Source organism: Cyprinodon tularosa, unplaced genomic scaffold (assembly GCF_016077235.1).
Source record: "Cyprinodon tularosa strain WSP-4 unplaced genomic scaffold, ASM1607723v1 ctg338, whole genome shotgun sequence".
Taxonomy (NCBI): domain Eukaryota; kingdom Metazoa; phylum Chordata; class Actinopteri; order Cyprinodontiformes; family Cyprinodontidae; genus Cyprinodon; species Cyprinodon tularosa.
In genome coordinates, this window is record NW_024039050.1 from 1,202,752 (window position 1) to 1,218,103 (window position 15,352).

General features: G+C 38.9%; 1 long non-coding RNA gene across 1 annotated transcript; it reads left to right on the top strand.

Annotated features, from left to right (window-relative positions):
* Positions 1-745: 745 nt before the first annotated feature.
* LOC119789395 lies at positions 746-8,735 on the top strand. Its single transcript, XR_005281578.1, has 3 exons — positions 746-830; positions 4,360-4,461; positions 8,611-8,735. It is a non-coding gene; the product is annotated as an uncharacterized LOC119789395 (long non-coding RNA).
* Positions 8,736-15,352: the final 6,617 nt, after the last annotated feature.

Consider the following 15,352-nt stretch of genomic DNA (forward strand, 5'->3'; position numbering starts at 1 on the left):
GGGTCTGTTTATTTCTTAGAGATGTAAAAAATACCAGAATTTCTAATTTTCAGGCAACTTATTGTCTGGTAATGTGGTTAGGCACATCAGTGGTTTGGATATGTTGATTATATTTGCAGAGGTCCATCTTTTTAATTACTGCCAACTGTTAGTCTGTAATGTTAAGAAATCAGCTTCTATTCATAACTTTAAAAAGTTGATTTTATTAGTTTTTCCCTATTTTTTTCATACTGATTGTTTTATTTCCTTCCAGTCTCTGCATTTTCATCAGACGCTGATCAAACAGAGAATAATATCACATTACTCTGTTCTCTGCTGAGATTCAGATCATTGCACTGCAGAAAATGGAGATCTAAATGAGTCATTTTTGCTTAAATTAAGTGCATTTTTTTCTTGAATTGAGGAGGTAATTGAGATAATTTGCCAATGGAACAAGACAATTTACATTTAAAATAAGAAAAAACAATTGCTTTGTCTTATTTCGAGTGCATATTATCTAATTATCTTGTTTTAGAAGTAAAAATACTAGTTCCATTGACAAATCATCTTATTTATCTGCTAAAATTAAGGGTAAATACACTCAATTTAAGAATTTTTTAACTTAATTCTAGATGGTTTTTGCAGTGTGGGTTCTTGCCCAGAGAACAGCCTCCTCTGGTTGGATGAGACAGGAACTGGTCTGACTGGTGAAGTTGTTGGGTACCAGTTTAGACAGACTGGCTGTTGTTCTAATCTCACTGTGAACCTTCAGAGCAGCAGCAGGAGAAGATACACCTGCCAGTTTGTTGATGGAAACACAGTGAAGATAGAAGCTCACTACCAGCTGGAAGGTATGATGTCATTACACATCTGTCGCTACAGATACATTCTAATAAAGTGAAAATCTCAGACATTTTAGCATCTATTATCAAAGCAGTGAATGTCTGATATTAGATTTGAATCTTCATATTGGTGCAATGTTCTGTGATAAGGCTGCAGAAGTCAATATTATTATTACAGTCTTTATCTTTAGCAACATATATTTTGCTCCACTTTATTTTTTAAAATTAATTCTGGTTCTCTCCTTGGGTTTAAACATTTATTGCTTATCCATGGCATATAGTCTACTTCAGAGATGGGAAGTAACGAAGTACAAATACTTTGTTACTGTACTCAAGTAGATTTTTCTGATATTTTTACTTTACTTTACTACTTATTTTTATGGCGACTTTTTACTTCTACTCCTTACATTTTTACACAAATATCTGTACTTTCTACTCGTTACATTTTAAAAAATTGGCTCGTTACTTTAGTTTTGAATCAGTTCAATGGAGTTACCGTTATTATTTTTCACGACATCAATACCAAATTCAATCTAATTGGATGGGAATCTACGTTGCATTTGACGCACCACTACAAGATGAATCGACAGATTCGGCGGTATTCATTGGCGGCAAATCATTGCAGCTTGGTGGCGGGTGGCGTTAGCATAGTAGCATGGACGACGAGATGATTGAAAATGAACACAACGGAGATCTAGTCCTATTGGCAGACATCCATTTAAAATGTAGGCAACGGCATGAAAAAAGTGGTTTCTACTTTTACTTTTATACTTTAAGTAAATTTACAAGCCTGTACTTTGTTAATTTTACTTGAGTAAAGAAGTTTAATCAGTACTTCCACTTTTACCAGAGTATTTTTTAACGCAAGTATCTCTACTTTTACTTAAGTACAGAAAGTAAGTACTTTTGCCATCTCTGGTCATCTTAAAGATCACGAAGGGACAAAGCACATTACATGGAATGCATATGATGAACAACTGTAAGATATTCATAACCCAACCCAGGAGATGTGGTAAATGTTTTATTTGATAAGATATTATTCAGGCTATCATATATTGTGTATGAACACACGCCCTACTGGCTGTGAAAGAGTGAATTTTCTAATATCTTGGTTAAACTGAAAATTCTGCACATATATGGAATAAATTCACCACAGCCTCCTTTCAAAATACGAGGTTTTTTTTTTTTACAATGATTCAGCGCCAACTCACACGGAAAGAAATTAAAATCTAGATCAGTCATTTTTTCTTAAAATAAGTGCATTTGTTCTTAGATTGAGGAGGTAAAAGAGACATTTTGCCAATGGAACAAGACAATTTACACTTAGAATAAGAAAACACAATTGCATTGTCTTATTTCAACTACATATTATCCAATTACCTTATTCTAAGAGTAAAAATACTCATTCCATTGGCAAACTATCTCATTTATCTACTCAGATTAAGGATAAATACACTTCATTTAAGACATTTTTACTTATTTATAGATCATTTTTCCAGTGCAAACATATTTCACTAAAAGAGAGACGATGAAATTATATCACCATCTAGAATGGATTTGGTCTTAAAGTTTACCTTGAAGAATTTGGGATGGAATCATATTAGTTTTTAACCAATTTAGAGTGACTGATTTCAATTCAATTCAAAATGCAAATCCATAAGGTGAATAAAAGATTATTGGGCAAATAATGTTTTATTCATCAAAAGACTTTATGCTACCACGTACTTAAATCGTCAAAGTTCACGCTAGTTAAATGTCACATTCAAATAATAAAATAATGTCTATGATGAATAAGGTGACAATTTATGCATTTAATCTTTCAGCAATGGTCTATCATTCTCCTTTCAGGCTTCTATTGATTGGGAACAGTATTTCCCTTTTATTTTCAAAATAAAATTTCTCAATCTGCTTTCTACCAATGTCTACCAGAGTTCATGTTTCACCAGGATTTCTAAATGCACTCCGCGATCAAATGTTCGTTTTGCTTAATCTTTAATTTTAACCTGTCTTACATTAGCAGCTTTAAGCAAGTAAGGCATCCTTGTTGGTGAAACCCAGTAATCGTCACTTGTCAGCTGAGTCAAAATTGGGAATCACTCTGGATGTATACAATCATGGATACCACCAAACTGCAGCCCTGCAACTTCTTGTAATAGCTAGTTTACCTATGATTAACAAAAAAAAACATCTTAAACTACTAGTTTATGTTACACTTGTTGATACTATTAATGAAATCATTGTGCATACCTTTGCTTGAGCAAAGCCACCTGGTTCTTCTCCTTAACTGTTGTTTTGTTGATGCAATCTGCAAGCTGCAATATCGCACCCAAAGGTACATGTGAACAAGCTCTGTCATCGTGCAACTTTGCCCTTACTCTGTGTTGTGTAACCCCCACTGTTAATGACAAAGGTTGAGTAAATGGGTTTTAACATGTAATAAAACACTATAGTTCCATGACATCCAGAGAGCACCAGTTCAAAAACACGAGGTCCTACGGAGAAACGATGCTGGGTAAAATGTTGACTGAACTGATCGTCTGTCTGTATGGAAGTTTGTTGGCAAAATCACTGATATGTCCCATAAACGAATGACTAATTTGATGGGATTAAAGCTGCTGAACTTGCAGCTAATCGCTTTGGCTAGGGGTCAACAAAAGGTCAACTCAATTTTACAAGCTAATTTTTGCTTGTTAAAGCTACAGTGTGTAATAATTACAGGGATATACAGTCAGAAATGCAATATATTATACATAACTATGTTATTTATCATCATCTACGAGCTCAGCCTCCTAACCTTAATATTTGCGATGCCTTAGAATTCGTTATTTATAATTACATAGGAGCGGGTCTCACAGCCATGGAGGCAGACATCTTTGCGCTACGGCAGCGCAGAGCCAACAAACTAGCGATTGCTAGATCGCCCATTACGCTCGAAAGTAACTACGGCAAGTTGAGAGAGATGAACTGAGACGGTACTGAACAATAGATGGCAGTATTAGAATTATCTATGTAAACAAACCTCATCACTTGAGAAGGTAGGTGATGCGGATGTCGTGGAAGACATTTTGTCCCGTAATGTCGCCGTACTGTTGGGGGGAGAAGCGGTGTGGGGGAGATGTTCATGTTGCTGCGGTCTGCAGTCTGGACACTAGATGTCGCTGAAAATTACACACTGTAGCTTTAAGTTGTGCTACTGAATTTCTTTACATGCAAAACTTGTTTTGCAGCAAAAGAGCCAGAGCCTAGGTAATGTGTGGAGGGGAGCCCGAGTATCTCTCCACCTCCTGCACAAGCTTAGGCTTAGAGTAAAAAAAAAGTCAATAAAATCATTGCACAAGATTATGAATTAAATCTCTAAAAAAAAAAACATGAGACATACTTCCTCCATAGAGAAACATGACCTGTGAAAAAGCTTACTGTGTGTGAACATCTGTCTGAATGCGTTGGAGAGAAGATGCTTTTAATTCTGATGAACAAACCACCATCATGTTAAAAAGAATCCAAACACAGCAGCTTCTCTGCTTCATCTCATCCACAGGTTCCACAGACTGGTCTCCTCTGAGCTTCATCATGTTGACTCTGAGGATCACAGCACTGATCCTGATGGTTGGAATCACTGCTGATATCATCAGAACCAGAGGTGAGCAAACTGGACCAGAATGGAGCAAAGCTACAGATTTGTGGTTGTAATTATAATTTTTCTCTCATGGTTTTATTTAATCTCCTGATGCACACACAGGAAGTTTTTTTTACGAGAGGTGAATCACTATAATAAAGTCTATTGTATAGAGACGGAATGTGAAGACTGAGCTATGGTAAGAGTAACCTGACTCCGCTAGATGGATTTGCTCCGCATATCCATCTGGAAACCTTTCGTTGAAGTAATTTTGGGAAGGGGAGAAAATACTGGTTAGCTGATTGGCCTATGTTGGTGATAGACGGGCCAAATAAACCAATCAGATCAACGAAGCATATGACGTACTAACAGAGCAACGACGAAGAGGAGCCAATTGATAGATCAAACTCTTGCCGAAACCAGTCGGGAGAAGAGCAAAAACATCTTTTCCTCTGAGAAAAGCCTCCAGAGCAGTGTTTTGCTCTTCTTTCAGTGAAGAAATACTCTGTAATTCCGATAAAACTTGCTCGATAGCCACGCTAACGCTAGTTTCATTGGCTGAAGCCACCATGTTCTTTAGACCGAACTGTCGCGCTTCTTGTTGCGTCACACCTCAACCCGCCTCAAAGCCAACGCTGATTGGACGTTCGTTTGATGAACTGCTCCAAATTTTCTTTAACGGAGAGTCTCCAGACTAATCTGTGAGTGAAACCTTGAAAGCTCGCGAGATCAGGATGGTCTCACGAGGCTATGGTAAGAGAGGGACAATGAGGAACTCCTGCTGTACTTGAACGGGTCGTAGTGAAGATGATTCCCTTGCTCAGAGATTTCAACGTCCTCTAAGGAGACTGGATCCAAACCTCCCGTTTGAATCCCCGACTCAGTTAAAGGCTCAGTTGATCCCTCCAGGGAGAGAAGGTCCGAAAAGGTCCAGTTTGCAGGATGACTTCCTGCTGAGAGGCAAAGACAAAAACAAAGTTAAAACTCAGGTTGACAAGAACTCAGTCTTACTCAGAGAAAACTCAGCTTGGCTAGAGTATCAAAAACTGGCAAACACTCGGGTAGTGGCAATCAGCAGCTTAAGAGCACTCCGTTAACGAGGTAACCATCATCAGGTGTGTGAGGAGGCGGACCGGAACCAGGCGCCTCCTGTCGGTGGAAGGGAGACAAACACAAAAACAAACACACAGACAGGAGCCCTGACACAACGCTTACTTCATGTAGGGGAGGAGCTAAAATCTATGACGTCAGAAGCCTCGCTACTGCCATACCACGTGACCGCTTCAGGAAGTGGTTCAGATCGCCCGCAACCTGACAGGCTTTTAAACAGACTCAGTATTCAGCCAAGATGTTGGAGTTTGGATAGAGTTTGAAAGTATTCTGAAAATAGATTGGTTGAAAAAACAACAGAGCTCGTTAATTAAAATAATTATGGTTAGAATAAACAATATAATGGTCAGAGTCTGAATAAGCCACTGGTTTTGGTTATTGCATTATTCAATGGTATTACTTTCTGAGAAATCAAATGTTGGTGACAGCTGTGCTGGGTGTAGGAGTTTGTCTCTCAAACAAAAGGTTATTGATTTGAGACCCACCCTTAGTTTTTTTTCTTTTTTATTTATCTATTTTTTGTTATACTACTTAACCAGTGTGTTGGTCAATGGGACCAATTTGTATTGTATAGTTTGGGAAAAAAACACTACCGAATTAGATAGGTTGTTTTAACCAAAATATTGGTTGGATACATAAAGTCAAACCAAATTAAAACCAAAAACAATGAAAAAACTTTTAGTGTACTCAGTGTATCTTTAAGGATTGTTTTTTTTCAAAGACAATTTACACACAAAGACCTTAGAGAATATTTTATTATACACATCAATCATGAACAATTTCAATTGCAAACTTCAAATATTATATTGCTACATATATCTATGCACTGTGCCAGTAGGTGGTGTCATGTTCACATGAAGCTCAAAGAAATTAGTGATTTGTCGTAACAGACTGGCTGCAGGGTTGAATCACCAACACTAATAATTGATCTGCATAGTTGATTGGATGTTTGTTTGTCATGAAAATCAGCAGAGAACACCAGTCATTGGTGAGAACTATAGATACGTCCGAAGGAAACCAAGATCAGTCGCATTAGAAGAATAACACTCTGACACTGAGTGAAGGGTGAACCCCTCCTCTTATGCAGCCCTGGTGATGAGCTGATGTGTTGCACCTGTGTAAGACATGCAGGAGAAGCTGTCAGCTCAGTAGCAGCCTTATGGTGCCCTCTGGTGGAAAACCAGAAGAATAGCAGAACAAATCCCGCCCAAAAAAAACCCAATTTCCTGACATTTTTGTCCATCACAGAAAGCAAAAAGGCACAAAGAGACAAATAATACCTTCATAGATCTTTTAAATATATAGGGGTTGGACAATGAAACTGAAACACCTGGTTTTACACCCCAATAATTTATTAGTGTGGTGTAGGGCCTCCTTTTGCGGCCAATACAGCATCAGTTCGTCTTGGGAATGACATATAGAAGTCCTGCACAGTGGTCAGAGGGATTTTAAGCTGTTCTTCTTGCAGGATAGTGACCAGGTCACGACGTGATGCTGGTGGAGGAAAATGTTTCCTGACTCGCTCCTCCAAAACACCCCAAAATGGCTCAATAATATTTAGATCTGGTGACTGTGCATCAAACCAATCTTTCACCAGTCTTGCTGTGTGTATTGGTGCATTGTCATCCTGATACACGGCACCTCCTTCAGGATACAATGTTTGAACCATTGGATGCACATGGTCCTCCAGAATGGTTCGGTAGTCCTTGGCAGTGCCCATCTAGCACAAGTATGGGGCCAAGGGAATGCCATGATATTGCAGCCCAAACCATCACTGATCCACCCCCATGCTTCACTCTGGGCATGCAACAGTCTGGGTGGTACGCTTCTTTGGGGCTTCTCCACAACGTAATTCTCCCGGAAGTGAGGAAAACAGTAAAGCTGGACTCACATTATCCACAGCCCATGATTTGCGCTCCTTGCACCTTTGAAACCGACATTTGGCATTGGCACGAGTGACCAAAGGTTTGGCTATAGCAGCCCGGCCATGTATATTGACCCTGTGGAGCTCCCGACGGACAGTTTTGGTGGAAACAGGAGAGTTGAGGTGCACATTTAATTCTGCCATGATTTGAGCAGCCGTGGTTTTATGTTTTTTGGATACAATCCGGGTTAGCACCCGAATATCCCTTTTAGACAGCATCCTCTTGCATCCACAGTTAATCCTGATGGATGTGGTTCGTCCTTCTTGGTGGTATGCTGACATTACCCTGGATACTGTGGCTCTTGATACATCACAAAGACTTGCTGTCTTGGTCACAGATGCACCAGCAAGACGTGCACCAACAATTTGTCCTCTTTTGAACTCTGGTATGTCACCCATAATGTTGTGTGCCTTGCAATATTTACCCTGTTAATTGGACATTCACAATCTGCTCTTACTGGTTCAATGTGCAATTGATGAAGATTGGCCACCAGGCTGGTGGTTTAGCCAATTTAGCCATGAAACCTCCCATACTAAAACGAGAGGTGTTTCAGTTTCATTGTCCAACCCCTGTAGATTATAATGACAAACCTGTTCCCTCTAAGCTAAGCTTCCAGTTTTCAAGACATTAAACATTTTCAACTTATTCTCTCTGGTGAGATTCTGTTTGAACACAATCGATTTACAAGCTGCTGAAACAAGAAGGTTTGGGTAACAAAAAAAATCCAGTTTTGTCCTTTTTCTAAAGAGAAAGGACAAACTAGGCTTTTAAATAATAAAAAGGAAAGTTTGGTCCTATCTAGTAAAAAATCACGCAACGAGAATATTTTTAAAAGATAAACAACATGTTTTGACCTTAAACAGTGTAAAACTGTTATTTTATCAGAATTGAGAAAGCTTCCTGGAGAGGTGGCGAAACGTCTTCAAATCTTGGAAACCAAGTCCAGTGGATATTTTTTGAATTTTTACGGAATGACTATGACCTGGATGACTGAGAACCTTCATCAGCATATCAGAATAATAAATACATCAGCTGTTACAAAGGATTTTCTCATTTATAATGTTTTAAAATGTCTCTTTAAATGTTTTTTTTTTTCTATAACTGTATTATAAGGTTAATGTTTGGTTTTATCTTACAGGTTCTTGATGCTGGAGACGATGGAGAACGTTCTGCTGCTGCCACAATCAGTTGACCTTCAACACATCAATACAGTTTATACTAAAGACTTTATTATATTTTGTACACTATCTTATTGTATTTCCTGATAAATTACCCATTTTTGTCCCTGGTTCTTCTTATTATTCATGAAGAAAAAAAAAACAAAATCTCTGGATTTGTTCTCAGACTAAAACCTGGAGGCAGACAGACAGACGGAGTCACATCAACGATCAAATTTTTGCTTAAAACTCTCTATGATTTTGTTTCGAAAACAACAAATCCTTTTGTCACTAATAAACAGAGATGGCAAAAGTACTCACTTTCCGTACTTGAGTAAAAGTACAGATACTTGTGTTAAAAATACTCTGGTAAAAGTGCAAGTACTGATTAAACTTCTTTACTCAAGTAAACGTAACAAAGTACAGGCTTGTAAATGTCCTTAAAGTATAAAAGTAAAAGTAGAAACCACTTTTTTCATGCCGTTGCCTACATTTTAAATGGATGTCTGCCAATAGGACTAGATCTCCGTTGTGTTCATTTTCAATCATCTCGTCGTCCATGCTACTATGCTAACGCCACCGCCACCAAGCTGCAATGATTTGCCGCCAATGAATACCGCCGAATCTGTCGATTCGTCTTGTAGTGGTGCGTCAAATGCAATGTAGATTCCCATCCAATTAGATGAATTTGGTATTGATGATGTGAAAAAAAATAACGGTAACTCCATTGAAATGATTCAAAACTAAAGTAACAAGACAATTGTTTAAAAATATAAGGAGTAGAAAGTACAGATATTTGTGTAAAAATGTAAGGAGTAGAAGTAAAAAGTCGCCATAAAAATAAGTAGTAAAGTAAAGTAAAAATATCAGAAAAATCTACTTGAGTTCAGTAACAAAGTATTTGTACTTCGTTACTTCCCATCTCTGCTAATAAACATAAATAAATAACTTCCTCCTATAAAATCCAACCAATCAGTTTCTTCCTTTGATCAGGAAGAACAGAGCATAAAGAAAACAATCATTAAAGCTCAGTTTGCTGCTCTCTCATCTACACTGATGCTCTCTGGTCCAACCCAGATAGCTGGCATCTCTTCTTCTACTGATGTGATTGGTTGTAGCATCAGCTCAACCCACCAGCAGTGCATTCTGGGGGTTGTAGTATAAGCAGTGAATGGTCTGTCTACCAGTGGGTCAGCTCTAGTAGACATTTGGATTGATCTCATTGATCACATTTGGTCTGTGGGTCTGAGTCTGACTCCTCTGCTGTAAGGGGTCCACTTTGACCTGCTGGGATTCTGTTCTGACTCGGTTTAACTGCTCTGTCTGCAGAGTCTCAGAGCTGCTGGGTGTTAGTGGACTGACTGCAGCTCATTAGAATACATCACACTTCCTCTTTGCTCAGGCAGAGGAAATGACAAGCTGGATTAAAATTAATCGTCTGTTTAATGTTCTTCAACAGCAGACCCTTTGGCTTAAAAATTTATCATTTTAGTTGATCTGACTCTTAGAAATTTAATTAATTAAATGTAGTTTTAACGTTTGTTTCAAACCAACATTTGTGCAACTAGGTCCTTCTATTTGTGATTTTCTTTCAGTTTCTAAAAACAGTCAAGTGCTGTGAAACGTGAAAAGAAGCTGTGCGAGGAGTTAGTGCAAAGTTGTTTTCCATTCATTAATTCAGCGTCAAAGAGGAAATAACATCAGTACTTTTAGATCTGCAGCAGAGAAAAGTCTATCAGATTCTGATCGTTATCAAGACTTTTTTTCCCCTTTCAAATAAAGCCAAGAAATTTTAAAGGCTTTATTGAGATATCAAGAAATAACTACCAGTATTTGCAAGATTTAATCTGTGCAGCATGTATTAGTTGATCATGTTTTGACCAAAAAACGTGGATAATATATATAATCCCCCACCCTTCCTTCATTGGCTGCTCAGTGGAACAGTGGGCAGCACTGCAGAAGGAAGGTTCCGGGTTCAAATCCCAGCCCGGGGTCCTTCTTCATGGAGTTTGCATGTTCTCCCTGAGCATGCGCGGGTTCTCTCTGGGTACTCCGGCTTCCTCCCACAGTCCAAAAACATGACTGTTAGGTTAATTGGCTTCTCTAAATTCTCCTTATGTGTGAATGGTTGTTTATTCTATTTGTCTCTGTGTTGCCCTGAGATGGACTGGCGATTTGTCCAGGCTGCACCCTGCCTCTCGCCCAGAGACAGCTGGAGATAAGCGTGATGGAAGTTGGATTGATATCGATTTTTTGTGTCAAAATTTGATGAACTGTTGATACAAAAATGTCTTAAACAGACTTTAATAAATGCATTAAACTGGAAATAAAATCTTCTGGAACTCATCCAAACATGATGTTATATACAGGTGCTGGTCATAAAATTAGAATATCATGAAAAAGTAGATTGATTTCAGTAATTCCATTTAAAAAGTGAAACTTGTATATTATATTCATACATTACATACAAACTCATATATTTCAGATGTTTATTTTGTTTAATTTTGATGATTACAAATGACAACAAATGAAAATCTCAAATTCATCATATCAGAAAATTAGAATATTACTGAAGACCAATAAAAACAAAGGATTTATAGAAATGTTGGCCAACTGAAAAGTATGAACATGAAAAGTATGAGCATGTACAGCACTCAGTATTTAGTTGGGCCTCCTTTGGCCTGTATTACTGCAGCAATGCGGCGTGGCATGGAGTCGATCAGTCTGTGGCACTGCTCAGGTGTTATGATAGCCCAGGTTGCTCTAATAGTGGCTTTTAGCTCTTCTGAATTGTTGGGTCTGGTGTATTGCATCTTCTTCTTCACAATACCCCATAGATTTTCTATGGGGTTAAGGTCAGGAGAGTTTGCTGGCCAATTAAGAACAGGGATACCATGGTCCTTCAACCAGGTACTGGTAGCTTTGGCACTGTGTGCAGGTGCCAAGTCCTGTTGGAAAATGAAATCTGCATCTCCAAAAAGTTGGTCAGCTGCAGGAAGCATGAAGTGCTCTAAAACTTCCTGGTATGTGGCTGCGTTGACCCTGGACCTCAGAAAACACAATGGACCAACACCAGCAGATGACATGGCACCCCAAACCATCACTGACTGTGGAAACTTTACACTGGACTTCAAGCAACGTGGATGAAGTGCCTCTCTTCTTTTCCTCCAGACTCTGGGACCTTGATTTCCAAAGGAAATGCAAAATTTACTTTCATCAGAGAACATGACTTTGGACCACTCACCAGCAGTCCAGTCCTGTTTCTCTTTAGCCCAGGCAAGACGCTTCTGACGCTGTCTGTGGTTCAAGAGTGGCTTGACACAAGGAATGCGACAGCAGAAACCCATGTCTTTCATACGTCTGTGTGTGGTGGTTCTTGAAGCACTCACTCCAGCTGCAGTCCACTCTTTGTGAATCTCCCCCACATTTTTGAATGGGTTTTGTTTCACAATCCTCTCCAGGGTGCGGTTATCTCTCTTGCTTGTACACTTTTTTCGACCACATCTTTTCCTTCCCTTCGCCTCTCTATTAATGTGCTTGGACACTGAGCTCTGTGAACCGCCAGCCTCTTTAGCGATGACCTTTTGTGTCTTGCCCTCCTTGTGCAAGGTGTCGATGGTCGTCTTTTGGACAACTGTCAAGTCAGCAGTCTTCCCCATGATTGTGTAGCCTATAGAACTAGACTGAAAGACCATTTAAAGGCTTTTGCAGGTGGTTTGAGTTAATTAGCTGATTAGAGTGTGGCACCAGGGGCCATCAATTTTGAACCTTTTCACAATATTCTAATTTTCTGATATGATGAATTTGAGATTTTCATTTGTTGTCATTTATAATCATCAAAATTAAACAAAATAAACATCTGAAATATATGAGTTTGTATGTAATGTATGAATATAATATACAAGTTTCACTTTTTAAATGGAATTACTGAAATCAATCTACTTTTTCATGATATTCTAATTTTATGACCAGCACCTGTAAATGACTGCACTTTCTAATTCCAGCTTCCTGATGGTATTTTTAACGGATGAAGTGTGTAAAACTTTGTCTCTGCTGCAGGAACCAGAGGAGGAGATCTTAATCTCTATCACAGATCTGAGAATGATTGTGTTCCGTCTTTCAAAAGTCCTTCAATTTGTGCTACTATTTGCTTCTATTTTTGGTTTTCTGTCCATTTCTTTAAAAAATCTCAAGTGTTTAGAACTAAATAGAACAGAATAGGCAGTGGGTGTTGGTGAGACGTTTATACCACCCATTAATTTAACCAGGAAGAGGAAATAAGATCAGTACTGTTAGATCTGCAGCAGAGAAACGTCTCTCAGTTCTCAGCGGCTGATAGAAGGACAGGAGATGTTGGGTTTGGAGCTGATTCTGATCATCGTTCTTCAGTTCGAAGGTAAATTTTTTTGCTTTTTAATATTTAAGTTTGTCCGTTTTTCTTTCTCTTAGAGTATGAAAAATAGTGTGGATTTTTTTTCTGTAAAAAATAAATTTATTCAAAGAGTTTATCACTTTTCCACTCAGACGGAGAACACTGTTTCAGGATTTTTCAATTAAAAGGCTGTGAGATAAAAATATAAACACATTTTGAAATATTGTGACTGGTTTACTGAAAACATAGATATCCATTTTTGCATATATCTCTCCTTTCATTCTACTACTTCTCGTTTATGGCGTGATATTTATATATCTGCAGACAACACTGCAGCAGTTTAATCCTCAGGAGATAAATTCACGGTGATATCTTCTGGTTTCTCTTATTCAATCTTCATCTTCCGCTTCTCTGATAAAAAACAAAATCATTTTCCTTTTTCTTCCAAGTTTCTTTGCTTTTCTCACCTTTAACTCTGTCAGGCTCCCTGAAGTCCTTCAGCACTTTGAGTTCCCTCAGTAATTGCAGGATCCTCATCATCCTCATCCTCACTGTAGTGCCAGTGACTGTGAGACCGTTTAGTTGATCTGGCTATTATAAATTCAGTCGATTAAATTCAGTATAAATGTTGGTTTCTAACCAACGTTTGAGCAACTAGTTCCTTCTATTTGTGGGTTTCTTCCAGTTTCTAAGAAATAATCAAGTGTTGTAAAAACAAATAACAGAAGAGTTGGTGTGAAGAAGTTTCCCATTACAGCCTAATGAGCCTAAAAGAGGAAATTAGTTCATTATTTTTAGATCTGCAGCAGAGAAACGTCTGTCAGTTCTCAACGGCTGATAGAAAGACAGGAGATGTTGGGTCTGGTACTGATTCGGATCATTGTTAAGACATTTTTTCCTTTCAAATGAAGCTGAAAAAATTAAAGGACACTTTGGTTTGCAGAGATATTTAATTGAGATATCATAAATGGAGTTCATCTGTGTTGCCTCTGCGATGGACCTGTCCAGGGCGGACCCCGCCTCTCACCCGCAGACAGTTGGAGATAGGCACCAGCACCTTGCAACCCCAGCTTAGAAAAAAGGGTCATGGAAAACGTGTCATGATTTTATCAAGAGCTCGGACCCACAAGCAGAAAAAACCAATACAGAGAGACCAGGGGAAAGTTTAACTGGTTTATTGAGGAGATTGTGAAGAATCCAGTGTTGCTCTGAACACTGCTCAACCGGAACTGGAAAGTGAGGGGAAGACACTGCGGTTAGTTCAGGCTCAGTGGGAAATTTGATTCTTAAACTTGAAGAGGAGAAATAGATTGCAGACTCACGTTTCCAGAAAAGTGGTTGACTCTTTGACTCCTGTCGGTGTGGGATGTTCCAGTGTTTGTCTCATTCGGTGGAGGGCGGACAGGGTTTACCCAGGATGCGGTTGTTTGTTGGTGAACGAAGAAACTGACTGCCACTTAGATTTCCTGCGGTACTTGAACGGGTTGTTGTGGAGATGAATCCCTTGCTCAGTGTGAAGCTCAAACGATCCCTTGGAGGAAAGTAGATCCAAACCTCCAGTTTGAATCCCCAGCTCAGTTTGAAGCTCAGATTATCCTTCCAGGGAGAGAAGGTCCAAAACAGCCAGTTTGCAGGATGACTTCCTGCCGAGAGGCAAAGACAAAAATAACAAAGTTAAGACTCAGGTTTACAAAAACTCAGTTTGACTCAGCAAAACTCAGCTTGGCTAGAGTACCCAAAACTGGCAAACACTCAGGCGTCGAGGTAGTGGCAGTCAGCAGCTTAAGAGCACTCCGTTAATGAGGTAACCCTCCGAAGGTGTGTGAGGAGGCGAACCAGGACCAGGCGCCGCCTGGTGGAGGAAGGAAGACAAACACACAAAACACAAACCACACAGACAGGAAAACAAAATGGATGGATGTGTTGCATGAGTTAGTCGATTAGTTGATGTAATGTGTCATTACATCAACTAATCGACTAAGGTGTGGGAAACGTGATCTACCTGAACAATTTTTTTTATATAATTCAATTCTCAGTAAAAATCACACAATTACCAGAGCCTCTCTTTATCGCAGTCAGTCATCATCACTATCGGTAGCTTTATCCTCACTTGAATCAATAGACACTTGTGCCACTATAGACATACAGTAGCAGCCATTCAAAATGACCCTTCCCAGTCAAAAGCCAGCCAAATGGCAGCAAAATCCCCTTCAACTTCCAGCCAATGGAGTGACCCCCTATTGCATATATATTTTTACTTTGACTCCACCTGTTCATTGATTTATAGGATCTGACCAGGAGATGACACTTTTTTTTTTAGATCTTAATGCCCACAAATCATAACAGAAAGA